This window comes from Bos indicus x Bos taurus, chromosome 23 (assembly GCF_003369695.1).
Source record: "Bos indicus x Bos taurus breed Angus x Brahman F1 hybrid chromosome 23, Bos_hybrid_MaternalHap_v2.0, whole genome shotgun sequence".
NCBI classification, from domain to species: Eukaryota; Metazoa; Chordata; class Mammalia; order Artiodactyla; family Bovidae; genus Bos; species Bos indicus x Bos taurus.
Window position 1 is genome coordinate 11,529,246 of NC_040098.1, and position 16,631 is coordinate 11,545,876.

The 16,631-nt window shown below is 43.1% G+C and overlaps 1 non-coding gene and 1 pseudogene across 1 annotated transcript; both read right to left on the reverse strand.

The window, feature by feature from the left end:
* Nucleotides 1–14,454: 14,454 nt before the first annotated feature.
* Nucleotides 14,455–15,628, reverse strand: LOC113882299 (annotated as a pseudogene).
* On the reverse strand, nucleotides 14,993–15,065 carry TRNAG-CCC. Its single transcript has one exon. It is a non-coding gene; the product is annotated as a tRNA-Gly (tRNA).
* Nucleotides 15,629–16,631: the final 1,003 nt, after the last annotated feature.

The window sequence follows — 16,631 nt, forward strand, 5'->3', positions numbered from 1 at the left end:
TCTAGCTCCCACTACTGCCCTTTTAGCATTCTCTTCACAGCCTAGTTTTATGAAAATCTGTCTCTTTCTATCATCTTTATTTCTACACCTCCCACATCTCAGCCTCCCACAACTTTTCTTTCTTCCCTCAATCTGCTGAAACTACTCTTGACAAAGGCAACACAAAATCTCCTGTATTTAACCCAACAGTCCTCATGTTGCTTTGACCTCTCTGAAGCATTTGCCACTATTGACCAGTCCTTGATCTTCCTTTCTTTGCTGTTTTCCTCATGACACTCTTTCATAAGTAGTTCTGGGTGGCTCACCTGGCAATTGCCAGTCGAGGGACTTAATTGCCTTTCTACCTTCACAAACAGCTAACTCTAACTCGCCCTTCAGGTCTCAGCTCAGGGCGTCTTTCCCTGTCCCCCGAGACCAGTCCGCAGGGCTTCCTGTGCTTTGCCAGAGTAGCAATTATCACAGATTGCAATTAGATGCGTAGGGTCATTCTACACCAGTGGCTTTTCCCCTGAGTCATATCTAATTTCCAGGGACTCCTGTAGTGACAAGACACAGGGGAGAGTGACTTTCTGCTCCTGAATATCACCTGTGATGCTGGCTAGGCTGAAATATACTGAGGGTTCATGGTCCTTGTGAATCCTAGTTTTTAAAGGGATCTGAATGTTTCCCTTCATCCTCCTCATGTATTTACATTTTTCCCCCCTATGTTTTTCCGGACTTTGTCCAAAGCGATCATTGGGAATGATTACAGCAGCAGGGTACCCTGATAGTGGCCACACAGCCTCTTTGTGTGAAATTTTGCCTAGCAACCACTGAAGACGCCAAAACAGTTATCAGGGAGTTCTTCTCATCGCATTTCTAAGTCCACCCCAGAAGGCCTGGTCTGGTAATGTGGGCACAGCACTGGGCCTTGTGTGGAATGCACTAGCTCCTGAGTTTCCCAGTCACCCTCTCCTCAGTCTGGGGACTTTGAGCTTATCCAGAGGTCAAGTCAACTCTGGCCAACCTTCCATGTTGCCTCTGCAGAGGAGTCCTTTCTGTTTCTCAAAGCCAGGAAAAGACTCCTCTTTCAGTGAGGTATACCCTTCCCTGAGTTGAGACAACAAACACTTAGTTTACCAAATGGGGGGAAAAGAAGATGCTGGGGACAAAAGCCACCAGTTAATACTGCAAAGCAGCCTCCTGACATAGGTCCTGTGGATGAGAGTCAAGGGAAACAGGGATTTGGAGGCAATAGATGAATCCAGAACTGCCTGATGCCTTTAGTAGTTAAATAGACGTGGTGGCTCAGGTGGGAAAGACTCTGCCCGCAGTGTGGGAGACTGAGGTTTGATCCCTGGGTCGGGAAGATCCCCTGGAGAAGGAAATGGCAACCCACTCCAGTCTTCTTGTCTGGGGAATTCCTTGGATAGAGGAGCCTGGTGGGCTTACTGTCCATGGGGTCACAGGGAGTCGGACATGACTGAGTGACTAACACTTTGAGACATGACAATAGGAAAGAAATCATTTTGCGAGCGAGTAGGAAAGGGGCTGTTTCATCTTCAGTGTTACACAGAGGAATTTTTGGGGGGAAGTGTGAAGAGTTCGTGATGGTTGAATCACAAAAGGTATGTCATTGTAACTATTAAGAAAAATAAAACGTGCTTAATGCCTAAATGTAGCTAGCCAGAAACTTAGTAATCACCCACATATCTCCCCTTAATTACCTAATTAATCTAATTACCTCCTACCATCTTTTGACTTTTCTCTTCCCACACATCCCCCCCTTATTAGTTATTACCCAAATGACCAACAGTCACCTAAACAAAAAAAACCCTACACAGGTTGCCAAGAGAAGCCACATATTTGAGAAAGACTCCCGTTATATTTTCTTGTAACTCTATGTTAACATACCTCCTTTTTTTAGAATCTGAAACTCTGAAAGAAGAAGAAAAGATGTAAGTGGAAGGCAGAGTGACCTCATGCTTTTCTGCAAATACTGTTGGTTCTCTAAGGGCAGGAAGCTGACTCCAGAGGCCTCTTGCTTTTTGATAATCCCTCAGGACACAGCAGAACAAGCATAAAGTGTCTGAATACAGGTGACGAAAACTTGACTCTGCCAGCACAGAATGTGTCCAGCTGCCTGCTCTCTCAATACCAAAATGCATCTTGAAATCTTCCCTTTTTTGTTTATTGAGAAAGATTTTTTTAAAAAATTGGTTTTTGCCAAGTTGCAAAGCATACAGGATCTTAGTTCCTTGACCAGGGATCAAACCTGCACCCCCTGCAGTGGAAGCCTACAGCCTTAACCACAGGACCGCCAGGGAAGTCCTGGATTATTGAGAAAGACTTTAAACAGTTAAATAATTTTTCTTCTTATTGACACCCATGCCTTGGAAATCTGGCCTTCAGGGACCCCTGCTGCTGACTTTCTCCCTTGATACCGTTCTCTATTTCTGCCTTTGTTTTTTGGATCCTCTGCTTTCTTATTTTCACTTACATCTCTCTTTGGAGAGAGAGCTTTGGAAAAACCAAAATAATTGGACTCTAGGGAGAGCTGAGCTGCAGAGCTGAGGCTTAAATGAATCAAGAAAATAATTTTTCTCCAAATCATGTTTTTATTTTGAAACTTTGCTTAAAAACTGGTTTCTAAATGAAGTATTCTTTTAATTTTTATTATTATTATTACTATTAACAAGTACTTTTTGGGTACCTGATCAGTGAATATTGTACTAGGTTCTTCAGCTGGGTTTTTTCAGCTGATCATCTGGCATCCAAGAGAAATAGGAATCCTTACTCCTATCTCAGAGACTATAAAACTGACTGTAAGAAACAAGGGGCTGATAAAGGGCAGACAGAGGCGAATAAACAGGAAGCTAAGGAAGCTTAAGCCCCAGAGCTCTCTCCTGCACGGGCCCCTTTCAAAGTACTGCTCTTAATTCTGAATCCATAAGCTCTATTCTTCTCCTTAGAAAGAGCTTTCAAAATTGCACAAAGCTTTGGTCCCCACTGGGAGAGAATTCTCCTGCAATGCGGGAGACCTGGGTTCGATCCCTAGGTTGGGAAGATCTCCTGGAGAAGGGAATGGCTACCCACTCCAGTATTCTGGCCTGGAGAATTCCATGGACTAGTAGAGTCCATGGGGTCGCAAAGAGTAGGACACAACTGAGCGACTTTCACTTTCACTTTTCGGCCCCCGAAAGTCTGGATCTGTCCCTGGTGTGGAGTAGGTATGTGAACCCAGAATTATGTGCCTGGGAAGTCTATGCTCTTCACACAGAGCTACTGTTCATTGTGACATATGAGTCAGAAAATACAACTGCTGCTCCCTAAATCTGCTGTAACCTTGAATGCTCCAATAATCTTAACAGAACACTCTGTTCAAATATAACTTGAATCATTCCTTTGGAGGAGCAGAGACTTCTATCAGCAGATACTTACCACCATGTGGCAGGCGGGGTGAGAGAGGCCCTGTAAGAGAGTAGTTCAGAGGATTGTCTTTGAAGCTGGCAACCTGGGTTAGAATCTGGATTCTCCCACTTTATCCCTAGCTGAGTGTGCTTAGGTGAGTTATCAAACCTCTCTGTGCCAGAATTTTCTCTGCTGAAAAAAATGGATACAAGAACAGCTTTTACCTCAGAGGAGTTTGTATGTGCCTGGGTGTACATGTATTAAATGAACCAAAAGGGTTTCCAAACTGTAGGTCAAGACTCGTCAATGAGGCACGAAATCAACTTAATGGGTTAACCGTATTTTTAAAAAATGAAATAGAACCAGAATATAATCTAACACAGCATATCAGAATGCACTGCCCACAGTCAGGATAGGTAATTGTCTTCTGAAATCTTTAGTCTCCATTGGATATGTATGAATGCTGTGTGTGTGCTCAGTCGCTGCAGTTGTGTCTGACTCTTTGCAACCCTATGGCCTGTAGCCCACCAGGTGCCTCTGTCCATGGGAATCTCCAGGCAAGAATACGGGAGTGAGTTGTCATGCCCTCCTCCAGGGGATCTTCCTGACCCAGGGATCAAACCCGAGTCTCCTGTGTCTCTTGCACTGGAGGTGGATTCTTTATCACTGAGCCACCTGAGAGCCCCTGAGTGTGTGGCATTGCTCTGTAAAATATATGTCTTATGGTGAGTCACCACCCTAAAGGTTTGAAAACCTGAGTGACTACAGCCAAAGCAGTTAGAAATATATGGGGCAGCTCCTGCGTGCGTGCATGCTAAGTCACTTCAGTCGTGTCTGAATCTTTGCAACCCTATGGCCTGTAGCCCACCAGGCTCCTCTGTCCATGGGATTCTCCAGGCAAGAATACTGGAGTGGGTTGCCATGCCCTCCTCCAGGGGATCTTTCTGATACAGGGATCGAACCTGTGTCTCTTATGTCACCTGCGTTGGCAGGCGGGTTCTTTACCACTAGAGCCACTGAAAAGCCCCGGGCAGCTTGTGAACCCTCAGTAAATATTAGTTGTCATCACAGCCCTAAACCTTGTGGAATAGCCACAATTGTGCTTAATATACTTCAAATGCTATATTTATCTGTTGTCTCACATAATTCTAATATTCTTTATCATAAAATAATTTATTACTACAAAACCATGCATATGTAGAGTAGAAAGCTAGAAAATCCAGGTAGGGGGATTTCCCTGGTGATCCAGTGGTTAAGACCCCACATTTCCACTGCAGAGGGCACAAGTTCAATCCCTGGTCATGGAACTAACATTCTACATGTCATGTGGAATGCACCCCCACCCTCACCCCCGCAAAAAAAATCCAAGTAGGCAAAAATAAATATTTTTATAGAATATTTTATTTTAATAAAATATTATCATCCCATTACCGGAGATGACCACTGTTAAGAGTGAATATCCATTTGGATCTTTTCCAACACACACACACTTTTAAACTCAAAATTATATCCTTTGTATTTTCCTTTTTTTCAGTCAACAATTTTTTGCTTTCCACTCTCATATATTTTCATTTTATCCACTATCCAGACCGTATTCAAATTTCCCTCCAAAATGTACTTCTTAGCAAATTCATTGCAAGCAGTATTGGTGCAGAACTGTTCATTGATCTGGCTCTAGCAGCCCTTCGTGCCTTCTGATCCTTTTGTCATGACTTCGAGAGAAACCAGGCCAACTGTAGAATGTTCCGTTTGCTGATTTGTCTGTTTACTTCCTTGTGGCAGTGTTTATCTTGCGCCTTGCATTTACTGTAAATTAAAAGCTATATTTAGGGACTTCCCTGGTGAGCCAGTGGTTAAGAATCCACCTGCCAATGCAGGGGACACGTAGGGTTCCATACCTGGTCTGAGAAAGTCCCACAAGCCGTGGCGTAACTAAGCCTGCGCAGCACTAATATCCCCGGTGCTCTAGGACCTGTGCTCCTCAACAAGAGAGGCCACTGCAGGGAGAGACCTGCACACGGTGACTAGAAAAAGCCTGTGAGCAGCAACGAAGACCCAGTGCAGCCAAAAGTCAATAAATAGATAAACTTTGAAAAGTTATAGTTAAAGGTGTAAGAGACTCACTTTAACCATTCTGGCTAGACAGCAGCTTAAGTAGTGTTGTGTGTTCATATTATTTCATCAGAAAGTTTAGATTCATCACTGAATCAACCAGTCTTAGGGGAATGACAGATTCTCCCACTACACCATCACATCCACCTCACCCCAGGTGTGAGATTAAAACTGAACTGGTGTGGTATTTTTGTGTGTGTGTAATAAAGTTTTATTAAAGTATAGAGGAGACAAAGAAAGCTTCTGACATAGGCATCAGAAAGGGGCAGAACGAGTACCCCCCTGCTAGTCTTCAGCTGGATGTTGTTATATGGTGTGTTATATATCTGTGTGACCCCATAGACGGCAGCCCACCAGGCTCCCCCATCCCTGGGATTCTCCAAGCAAGAACACTGGAGTGGGTTGCCATTTCCTTCTCCAATGCATAAAAGTGAAAAGTGAAAGTGAAGTCGTGTCTGACTCTTAGCGACTCCATGGATTGCAGCCCACCAGGCTCCTCTGTCCATGGGATTTTTTAGGCAAGAGTACTGGAGTGGGGTGCCATTGCCTTCTCCATTCAAAGTCCTAAATCTCATTAAAATCATCTAAGTTAGATATAGGGGAGACTCTGGATGTAACTCAGCCTGGGACAGAATTCTTCCCTATCTGTGGGCCCATGAAACTAGAAAGTAAGTCTCCGGCTCCCAAGAGACAATGGTGGGAGACTTTCCTGGCAGTCCAGTGATTGAGACTCTGCACTTCCACTGCCGAGGGCCCAGGTGCAACCCCTGGTCGGGGAACTAAGATCCCACAAGCCCTGTGAAGCAACAAAAAAGAAAAAAAAATAGGAAAAAGGAAAGAAATCTCCCAAGAAATTTTGAACTCCAGTCTTGTAAACTCCATTGAGTTTTTGTGTTTTTTTTGCTTTGTTTCACTTTGTTACTTTGTTTATGTATTTATTTATTGGGCTGCATTGCAAGTTGCAACACGCAGGATCTTCAGTTGCATTGAGGCACCTGAATTCTTAGTTGCGCCATCTGGGATCTAGCTTCTCTACAAGGGATAGAACCAGGGCCTCTCCCCATTGGGATCGAGAAGTCTTAGCCACTGGACCATGGGAGGTGTCCTTCCATTGGGTTTTAAGGCCTGGGAATAATTCCTTATGGCTCTCAGTTCTTTTCTCTGGATTTGAAGCTCTATTTTCTGAGTCATCCTTCCTTTTTCATGAAGATGCAACTGTTTGCAGCTGAATCATTTTATCAGCCTGCTTCCTGTCTGTAGAATTCTTCTTTCATATTCTTACCAACATATAGTATGGATAGGCTTTTTAATTTTAGCCATTCAAAGGGGCAGGGGTTACCTAATAATTTTTTTTTCGGTTGTGTGGCTTATAGGATCTTAGTTCCTCAACCAGGGATTGAACTCGGGCCCTCGATAGTGAAAGGGTGGAGCCCTAACCACTGCGCAGCCACGTAACTCCCTACCTAATGATTTTTAACAGTAGTTGACAATACTTGCTTGAATTAAATGCATTAGAGCTTACAAAAATGTTGATTTATTATTTCTACTTTAATTAGCTGGCATTCTTCAGTAAAACAGAACTTTCATAAACTAAGATTATGTAGCTATCCTAAATATAGTTCCCATTAGAAAGAGATTAAATGTTTAACTCCTTCCCTGTAATTGCCAGTTTTCAAAACAAAGAGTTATTTTCATCCTTCCATGCCTTTTTTTTTTTCCTTCCATACCTTTTTGATCAAGTAGGTCATTCTTATTTTCCCATTTCGCAATATGAAACATATGACTATGAGATTCAAAAGAGTTTAAGGAAATTGCTTAAGGTCTCAATCTCAGTCAACAATCAAGAACCCTGATAAGAGTTTGCTTCTAAAATAAAAGTCTTGGTTGGTTGCCAAGGTTCTTTGAGGATTTGTCACAGTCTGCCTGAAAGGCTGCCTGCTTCCTAGTTCCGTGCTCAGAGTTATTGAGAAACATCCCATCTCCCCACCATTAACTCCCTCCCCTGCAACAGGGTCATTACCAATAGGGTCTCACTGGTGTGTTGCCCTGCTCAGTACCTGCTGATGCGAGGCAGAAGCTAAACACTGGGCCCAACAGGCCTGGAACACTTTCTTTTGCCATGAAACACCCTTCACCGACTTCTGTTTGAGCAGACTGCTTTTCTTTCAGAAATGAGAATTAATTAGGGCTGACCTCCTGGGCTCTTTTCCAAGCAAGGATGAGGCTTTTTTTTTTTTTTCCCCAAGTGGCAGAAGAGCAGGTTTGGATGGTGGAGTCAGTAAGGGACACTGAAACTAAGCAGTGGATGGAGTGACGTTCGGCTGGAAGGCTCTGAAACAGAGGTTCAGTTCAGTTCAGTTCAGTCGCTCAGTTGTGTCCGACTCTTTGCGACCCCATGAATTGCAGCACGCCAGGCCTCCCTGTCCATCACCAACTCCCGGAGTTCACTCAAACTCACGTCCATCGAGTCAGTGATGCCATCCAGCCATCTCATCCTCTGTCATCCCCTTCTCCTCCTGCCCCCAATCCCTCCCAGCATCAGAGTCTTTTCCAATGAGTCAACTCTCCGCGTGAGGTAGCCAAAGTATTGGAGTTTCAGCTTTAGCATCAGTCATTCCAATGAACACCCAGGACTAATCTCCTTTAGGATGGACTGGTTGGATCTCCTTGCAGTCCAAGGGACTCTCAAGAGTCTTCTCCAACACCACAGTTCAAAAGCATCAATTCTTCGGCGCTCAGCTTTCTTCCCAGTCCAACTCTCACATCCATACATGACCACTGGAAAAACCATAGCCTTGACTAGACGGACCTTTGTTGGCAAAGTAATGTCTCTGCTTTTCAATATGCTGTCTAGGTTGGTTGTAACTTTCCTTCCAAGGTAGCGGTAGCAGTTGCTAAAATATTCAAAAACATCAGTGTCCTTTGGTAAATACCTGCTGCTCTGAGACGCTCCCACCACACCCCTGTCTTCTTCCCATCACAGCACCCAGTCTCCCCTTTTCACCCTCCCACGATTGTCTTCATCATCTAGGGTTCAGGCTGAACTATGGTTAAGTGTGTTTAACAGCCCGCCTGGGTGTGGACACAAACTGGATTGGAGTGCTCACTGGTGTGACCTGGCACTTATATTCTAATTTGAACATGAACGTGGTGTTGTCAGCCACTGTTGAGACAGCCTAGATTCTGCCTACCCTTGGGGTCATGTATGCATGGATACTGGGTTATGATGTCACATGTATTTCTTAGGCTTGGGATCAAAAGTTTGAAAAACCGAAGCTAGGACATACCAGACAAAGGAGGCTGAACACAGAGGTACACAGCTTGTTTCTGGAAAGGAAAGACAAGATGACTAGGAGGTAGGCAGGGCCAATATGAAAGCTGTGAGACTCCTGGTCAGTCAAGGGTGTCTGGGAAGCAGTGAGAGTCAGATGTGGGGTACAGGATGGAAAGATAGTGAACTGGAGGTCTGAAGTACAAGGGAGACTTGAGAAAGAAGCATGTGTATTGGATGTATGGTTCGGGCATAGAAGAATAATCACTCCACCAAAGATAAAGCAATGAGCCTAATTCCTGAAAGTCAGGAGGGTTCCTCATGGACAGAGACATACATGAGTCAGGAAGAGACCAGGAGGGAATCCTAAGGGCTCCTTGAATTAGTGAGCAGTGGAGGAAGAAGCACTCTGCTGGGCACTGAGCCAGAAAGTGGGGAACTTGCAAATCTGGAAGGGAGAAGACAGAAAGGCAGGGGTAAGGGCTCAACAGGCTGAAATGTAATAACAGGTCAAGTAAGGCAAAGGCCCCAGAAGCCTGGGATGTCTCAGTAGTAGCATGGGCCTACGGTTACTATCCTGACTGTAGGCACAAGCCTGGCTTTGGTCATTCTGAACTCCGTCATTACATTCTGAACTAAGTCATTACAAAATGACTTAGACATTTTGTAAATCAAGTAAATTCCAGAGAAAACCACAGGGTGATAATTACTGTGTGTGCTATAGGAGCAGTTACTACATATAGAGAAAGATATTGCAGGCGGGTGTGGTGTCGGGGAAATAGAATTACACAAATGCTCTGGACAAGTGACTTAGACTCTTGTGACTCAGTTTTCTTATCAATAAAATGGAGATAATACTGGGAATTCCCTGGGAATCCAGTGATTAGGACTCTGAGCTTTCACTGCCGTGGCCTGAGTTCAATCCCTGGTCAGGGAACTAAGATCCTGCAAGCCGAGCACCACGGCCAAAAACAAACAAAAAAACCAAAACCAACCAAACAACAGCAACAAAACATAAAAAGTCCAATGGAGGGACTTCTCTGGTGGTTCAGTGGCTAAGACTCCATGCTCCCAATGCATGGAGCCCGGGTTCAATCCCTGGTCAGGGAACTAGACCAGACTAAAAGTTTGCATGCTCCAACTAGAGATCCTAAGCTCCAGCACAACCAAATAAATAAAAAAAAATTTTTTTTTAAGCATAAAATGAAGATAGAATATCTACCTGAGAGAGTTTCAAAAATTAGACGAGAAAGAGAGACTCTCTGAACTGGGTTTTAAACGTTGTTCATAAGCCATATAAGCATATGCTAAACTATGATATCTATGGCACCAGCTACCTAAAACTTTTTATACTTTCTGGGCTTGAGTTTCCTTGCATTGGGGTACAAACTCTGGAAACTCAGGAAAGAGGAAAGAAAGAAAGACAGCCATAAGAGAGCACAATAAAGACAAAGACAGACATAAGCACACGTGAAAAATTGTGACATCGGCACCTCCACTCTGCCCTCTTCAGTTGCTTCTTGTAGCTGTTTTTGAGACTAAACTTACTTCCCTAAATTTGTGACTTTCAGAGCGCGAGCCAAGGTCACTAAAGACTTCTCACCCCCTCACTGTACAAGCAATCCTATTCTGGCCTGGATCCTTTTCCAGACTTCTCTGTGGGCCTGAGAGCCAAATAAGGTAATACACTGAGGCACCAGCGAGGCGGGGAGAGGGTGGAGCTGAAATCTGAACCGGAGTTCAGGAACAGAGCTGACTCTGGGGGCTGGGTGCAGCCAGGAAGACCACTGTTCACGTGACGTGTTGTTCCCTGGGGTTCCCGGAGGAACGTGGGGGACTGAAGAAACAAACACACACCCAGAGACATCAAGGCAGTTTTTCCAAATGGTCACAATTCATGAGCTTGGCTGCTTTTCACTCCTCAAGTTATCACTAGGCTTCAGAGTCAGATCTGGGGTTTGAATCCCACCTCTGTTCTTTACAAGCTGTGTGACCTTGGGCAACTTACTTAACCTCTCTGTATCCCAGTTTCCATTTAAGTGCTACAGTTACATTTTGTAAATCAAGTAAATTCCAGAGAAAACCACAGGGTGATAATTACTGTGTGTGCTATGGGAGCAGTTACTGCATATAGAGAAAGATATTGCAGGCGGGTGTGGTATCGGGGAAATAGAATAACACAAATGCTCTCAGCTAACTTCAGTTGTCACGTGACACATCCCCAGACTAGGGGAATTCAGATGATCAACTGATGGTTATCAGAAAATAATTTGCTATTGTTCAGCCACTATGTCATGTCTGACCCTTTGCGAGCCCATGGACTGCAGCATGCCAGGCTCCCCTGTCCTTTTCTCAGAGTTTGCTCAAAATCACATCCATTGAGTTGGTGATGCTTTCTAACCAGCTCATTCTCTGCTGCCCGCTTCTCCTTTTGCCATCAATCTTTCCCAGCATCAGGGGTTTTTCCAATGAGTTGACTCTTCGCATTTGATGACCAAAGTATTAGAGCTTCAGCTTTAGCATCAGTCCTTCCAATGAATATTCAGGGTTGATTTCCTTTAGGATTGACTGGTTTGATCTCCTTGCAGTCCAAGGGACTCTCAAGAGTTCTCCAGCACATAGATCATAGCCTTGTCATAGCAAAGGGCTTGAGTAACTCATTGAAGCTATAAGCCATGCCATGCAGGGCCACCGAGATGGACATGTCATAGTGATGAATTCTGACAACATGTGGTCCACTGGGGGAGGGAATGGCAAACCACTCCAGTATTCTTGCCTCTAGAACCCCATGGGCAGTGTGAAAAGGAAAATAATCATGGATCAATTTAAAAAGAAAGTTTTAAACCCTCATTATTTCAGCTCTTTATTTCAGTAAAAAGAATTTTCATTAGATGTAATTATAAGAAATGGCCAAAAAAAGAGAAATCTTCATCTTACCTAGAAGTAAATGCTAATTATTCTTTTTTCTTTCTCTTTTTTTAGCTTTTTATTTTATATTGGAGTATAGCTTATTAACAATGTTGTGACAGTTTCAGGAAGATAGCAAAGGGACTCAGTTATACATATACATGTATACATCTTCCCCCAAACTCCCCTCCCATCCAGCCTGCCACATACCATTGAGCAGAGTTCCCTATGCTATATGATAGGTTAAATGCTATTATTCTGTATGTAAACTTTTCTGCTTTTTTCTCTGTGTCTATATATATGTGTGTGTGTGTATGGACATACATATACATACATACATATATATATAATACTCATATATTTGAAAAATAAATCCTCCCTGCATTGTTCTATAACCTGTGTGGGTTTATGTGGGGGTCCTTTTGGGGGGGCGGTGTTAAGAATAGCTCTGAATCCTCTTAAAATCCACTAAGTGGCCATCAGCCTTCTCGGTTTCCTTACACAGAAAATTTCTATTTATTGATTCAATGTTTCCCAATCTGTTTGATTCTGTAACACACTTTAAGAGGACTAAACATAAGGAGGATACAACATGGTGAATGGGAGGAAGTATAACCTGAATAGTTACAAATTACAAACTGAAATGAACAGGTTTTATTAATAGTTTATAAAAGAACAGGTTATAACCTGATTCGCTGGCCCTGCCCCTTAAACTTGAAAACAAAAACAATGAAACTCATGAAGCAAGCTACAGAATTTTGCCTGTAGAATAAAGCTTTCAGTTCAGTTCAGTCGCTCAGTCGTGTCCGACTCTTTGCGACCGCATGAATCGCAGCGCGCCAGTCCTCCCTGTCCATCACCAACTCCCGGAGTTCACTCAGACTCACGTCCATCGAGTCAGTGATGCCATCCAGCCATCTCATCCTCTGTCGTCCCCCTCTCCTCCTGCCCCCAATCCCTCCCAGCATCAGAGTCTTTTCCAATGAGTCAACTCTTTGCATCAGGTGGCCAAAGGACTGGAGTTTCAGCTTTAGCATCATTCCTTCCAAAGAACACCCAGGGCTGATCTCCTTCAGAATGGACTGGTTGGATCTCCTTGTACTCCAAGGGACTCTCAAGAGTCTTCTCCAACACCACAGTTCAAAAGCATCAATTCTTTGGCGTTCACTTTCTTCACAGTCCAACTCTCACATCCATACATGACCACAGGAAAAACCATAGCCTTGACTAGATGGACCTTTGTTGGCAAAGTAATGTTTCTGATTTTGAATATGCTATCTAGGTTGGTCATAACTTTCCTTCCAAGGAGGAAGCGTCTTTTAATTTCATGGCTGCAATCACAATCTGCAGTGATTTTGGAGCCCCCAAAAATAAAGTCTGACACTGTTTCCACTGTTTCCCCATCTACTTGCCATGAAGTGATGGGACCAGATGCCATGATCTTCGTTTTCTGAATGTTGAGCTTTAAGCCAACTTTTTCACTCTCCTCTTTCACTTTCATCAAAAGGCTTTTTAGTTCCTCTTCTGCCATAAGGGTGGTGTTATCTGCATATCTGAGGTTATTGATATTTCTCCTGGCAATCTTGATTCCAGCTTGTGCTTCTTCAAGCCCAGCGTTTCTCATGATGTACTCTGCATAAAAGTTAAATAAGCAGGGTGACAATATACTCCTTTTCCTATTTGGAATCAGTCTGTTGTTCTGTGTCCAGTTCTAACTGTTGCTTCCTGACCTGCATACAGGTTTCTCAAGAGGCAGGTCAAGTGGTCTGGTATTCCCATCTCTTTCAGAATTTTCCACAGTTTATTGTGGATAAATAAATAAAATAAAGCTTTATCTGGGTATAATTTAAATTCTGAAATATGTGGCAAGCAATCAAGACATACTAGGGAATGTACATCAACTATACTTCAACAAAAATAAAAATAATTAAAATAAAAGATATGCTAGAAGAGAAGGGTGAAAAGAGACGAGGACCACAACTGCTCTTTGCTCTAAGATCAAGGCTGGAAAGATGGCAGCAGAGTCTCTGGGAAGTGTGGGGAGGGCTGGTAATGAGAGCTTCACTCTCTTTTTTCCCCCCCTTTTTGGCTGTGCTGGGTCTTGCGGGCTTCTCTAGTTGCAGCACTCAGGCTTAGTTGCTCCAGGGCATGTGGGATGTTAGTTTCCCAACCAGGGATCAAATTCGCGTCCCCTGCATTGGAAGGTGGACTCAACAAACTTAACCACCAGAAAGTCCCTTCATACTCATGTTTGATGAACATTTGTCACCTTCCATGTGTCAGGCTGGCTTCCGTCTCAAGACAGGAAGGGATCTTCTGGCTGGGAAGAGGTTTAGGAAAAATCAAGGATCTATCAGGTCTCTTCTGGATACTGAATGTAAATGTTCCATAAATGTTCTGTAAAATGCTACACTATTATGATATCATCACCAGCAAGCTTAGTCTCTTTCTCGATCTCCTCTTGTGGCCTTTCTCCTTTGCTTTTCCTTTTTTTCTTTCTGACTTCTTAATTATGGGAAAATGTCAAACACATAACAAAAGTAGATAGAGCATAACAAATTCCGTGTACTCATTACCCGGCTTCAACAATTCTGAGCTCAGTCTTGTTTTATCAGCTGAGGACTGGAGACTCAATTGACAGCCCCCATCCCCGTGTGTGTGTGTGTGTGTGTGTGTGTTAATGAATTAAAAAGTTTATTAGCCATAAAAAAAATTGATTCTTTAATTCTTGTTAAGTTCCCTGTAAAACAATAAGCTTACAGAAAATTTCTTCCTCATGAACAGAAAATCACTATGCTTTTGGTCCAAGATATGTTGGGATTTTTTCCTTTCTTCTTCAGATGACAGACAGATGGATGTAGCGGAATCCATGAACAAGTGTACTTGCCCCAAATGTGCAACATAAATATAGAAACGATGAACGGAAGCCTCATAACTGATATTGGAACAGGGCCCTCTCTGAGCCCTGGTGAATCCTCTGTGTAGAATTGCCACATCCCCCCAGTGCCCGCTGAGGTCGTACGGCCTGTGCGCTTTGTTCCACAGCTGGCATTCTTCCTCTTCCAGACGGGGCTTTGCTTTGCTGAGAGAGTGCCCTGAGGAGCCCACGTTAGTTAGCCCACAGCGGGTCAGGCCAGGCACGTTGAAGATGGGAGGGTGGTAGGGAACTGAAGTGAACTGCAGAGGAGCCCATGTGGGTTTTTTTTTTTAAGTTTATTTTTATTTATTTGTTTGATTGTGCTGGGTCTTAGTTGTGGCATATGGAATCTTCAGCTGCGACATTAGTTGAGGTCTGCAAACTCTGGAGTCCGGTTTCCCAACCAAGGATTGAACCTGGGACCCCTGCCGTGGGAGTGCAGAGTCTTAGCCACTGGACCACCGGGGAAGTGCCCCCATGTTACTTTGAAGCAAACCCAGAACATATCATTTCATATGTGAGCCTCTCAGCATTTATCTCTAAAAAGGTAAGGACTTAAAAAATCATTTAATCATCTTTCTTTAATGTCATCAAACATTTAGTCAGTGTTCAGATCCCACATCAACTGTTTATCAGGAGACGGAATGAGATTTCACAGATACAAAGCTCAGTCTCACAAGACCACCCTCCCCTTCAGGAATTTTGGTAGGGATTGCACTGAATCTGTAGCTTGCTTTGGGTATTATTGCCATTTTAACACTATTAAGTCATTTAATCCATGAATAGGGGATATTTTGCTTGTTAGAATTTTAAGTCTGCTATGAGAGACCTTTGAAATAGTTCAGAGGATTAAATGTACTAAATATACAAGTGTTACTTGATACATTTAAAGGAATTAAATCAGTCAAGTGCATAGATAATGTTAACTGTTTAGGAAAATTCTGTTTAACTTCTGATTTTTTTTGGCCCCTCCATGCAGCATGTAGGATGTTAGTTACCCAACCAGGAATCAGATCCTCGTCCCCAGGCATTGGAAGTGTGGGTCCTAACCACTGGATCACAGGGAAGTCCCTTGAGTCTATTAAAGATTTATCTAAGGATGGTGGGAATTATTGATCTTATTTTTAAAATTAGTTTCTTAGAAAATAAAATAACAATGATTCAAAGTTTAGCTTAACTATACGGAAAGAAACAGATTTAAGAATTTGAAACTTTGGGGACTTCTCTGGTGGTCCAGTGGCTAAGACTTTGAGTTCCCAGTGGAGCCATCTAGGGTTCATTCCCTGCTCAGGGAACTAGATCCCACATGCAACTAAAGACCCCACATACCCAAACTAAGACTTGGTGTAGGCAAATTAAATAAATAAATAAAAAGAATTGGAAACTTTGTCAAATTTAACGTTAATCAGAACTCCAAAAAAAAAAAAAAAAAGAACTCCAGAATCAATCACTATTCTTTTCCAGGCACAAGAACCCTCCTCAGAAAATAAAATGTCCAGGGAATTTCCTGGCAGTCCAGTGGTTAGGACTCCATACTTCAAACTGCAGGGGGCAAGGGGTTTGTTTGATCACAGGTTGGGGAAGTAAGATCTTGCAGCCAAATAAATAAATAGTCCAACTGTTACCTGGAATCTTCCACACGGTGGAGGGCGGAAAATCTCCTGGGTGAACTTTCCATACTTCTAACATACCACTGTAGCAGCTCTAAGCCTTCCAGAGAGAAATATAATAAGTATTCAATTAATGTTTATTGACTGAAAGTGATAGATTTAGATTTGCTTCACTGAAAGCAGTTAGTAGCTTGGTAAATACTATGACCAACCTAGATAGCATATTGAAAAGCAGAGACATTACTTTGCCAACAAAGGTCCATCTAGTCAAGGCTATGGTTTTTCCAGTGGTCATGTATGGATGTGAGAGTTGGGCTGTGAAGAAAGCTGAGCACTGAAGAATTGATGCTTTTGAACTGTGGTGTTGGAGAAGACTCTTGAGAGTCCCTTGGACTGCAAGGAGATCCAACCAGTCCATTGTGAA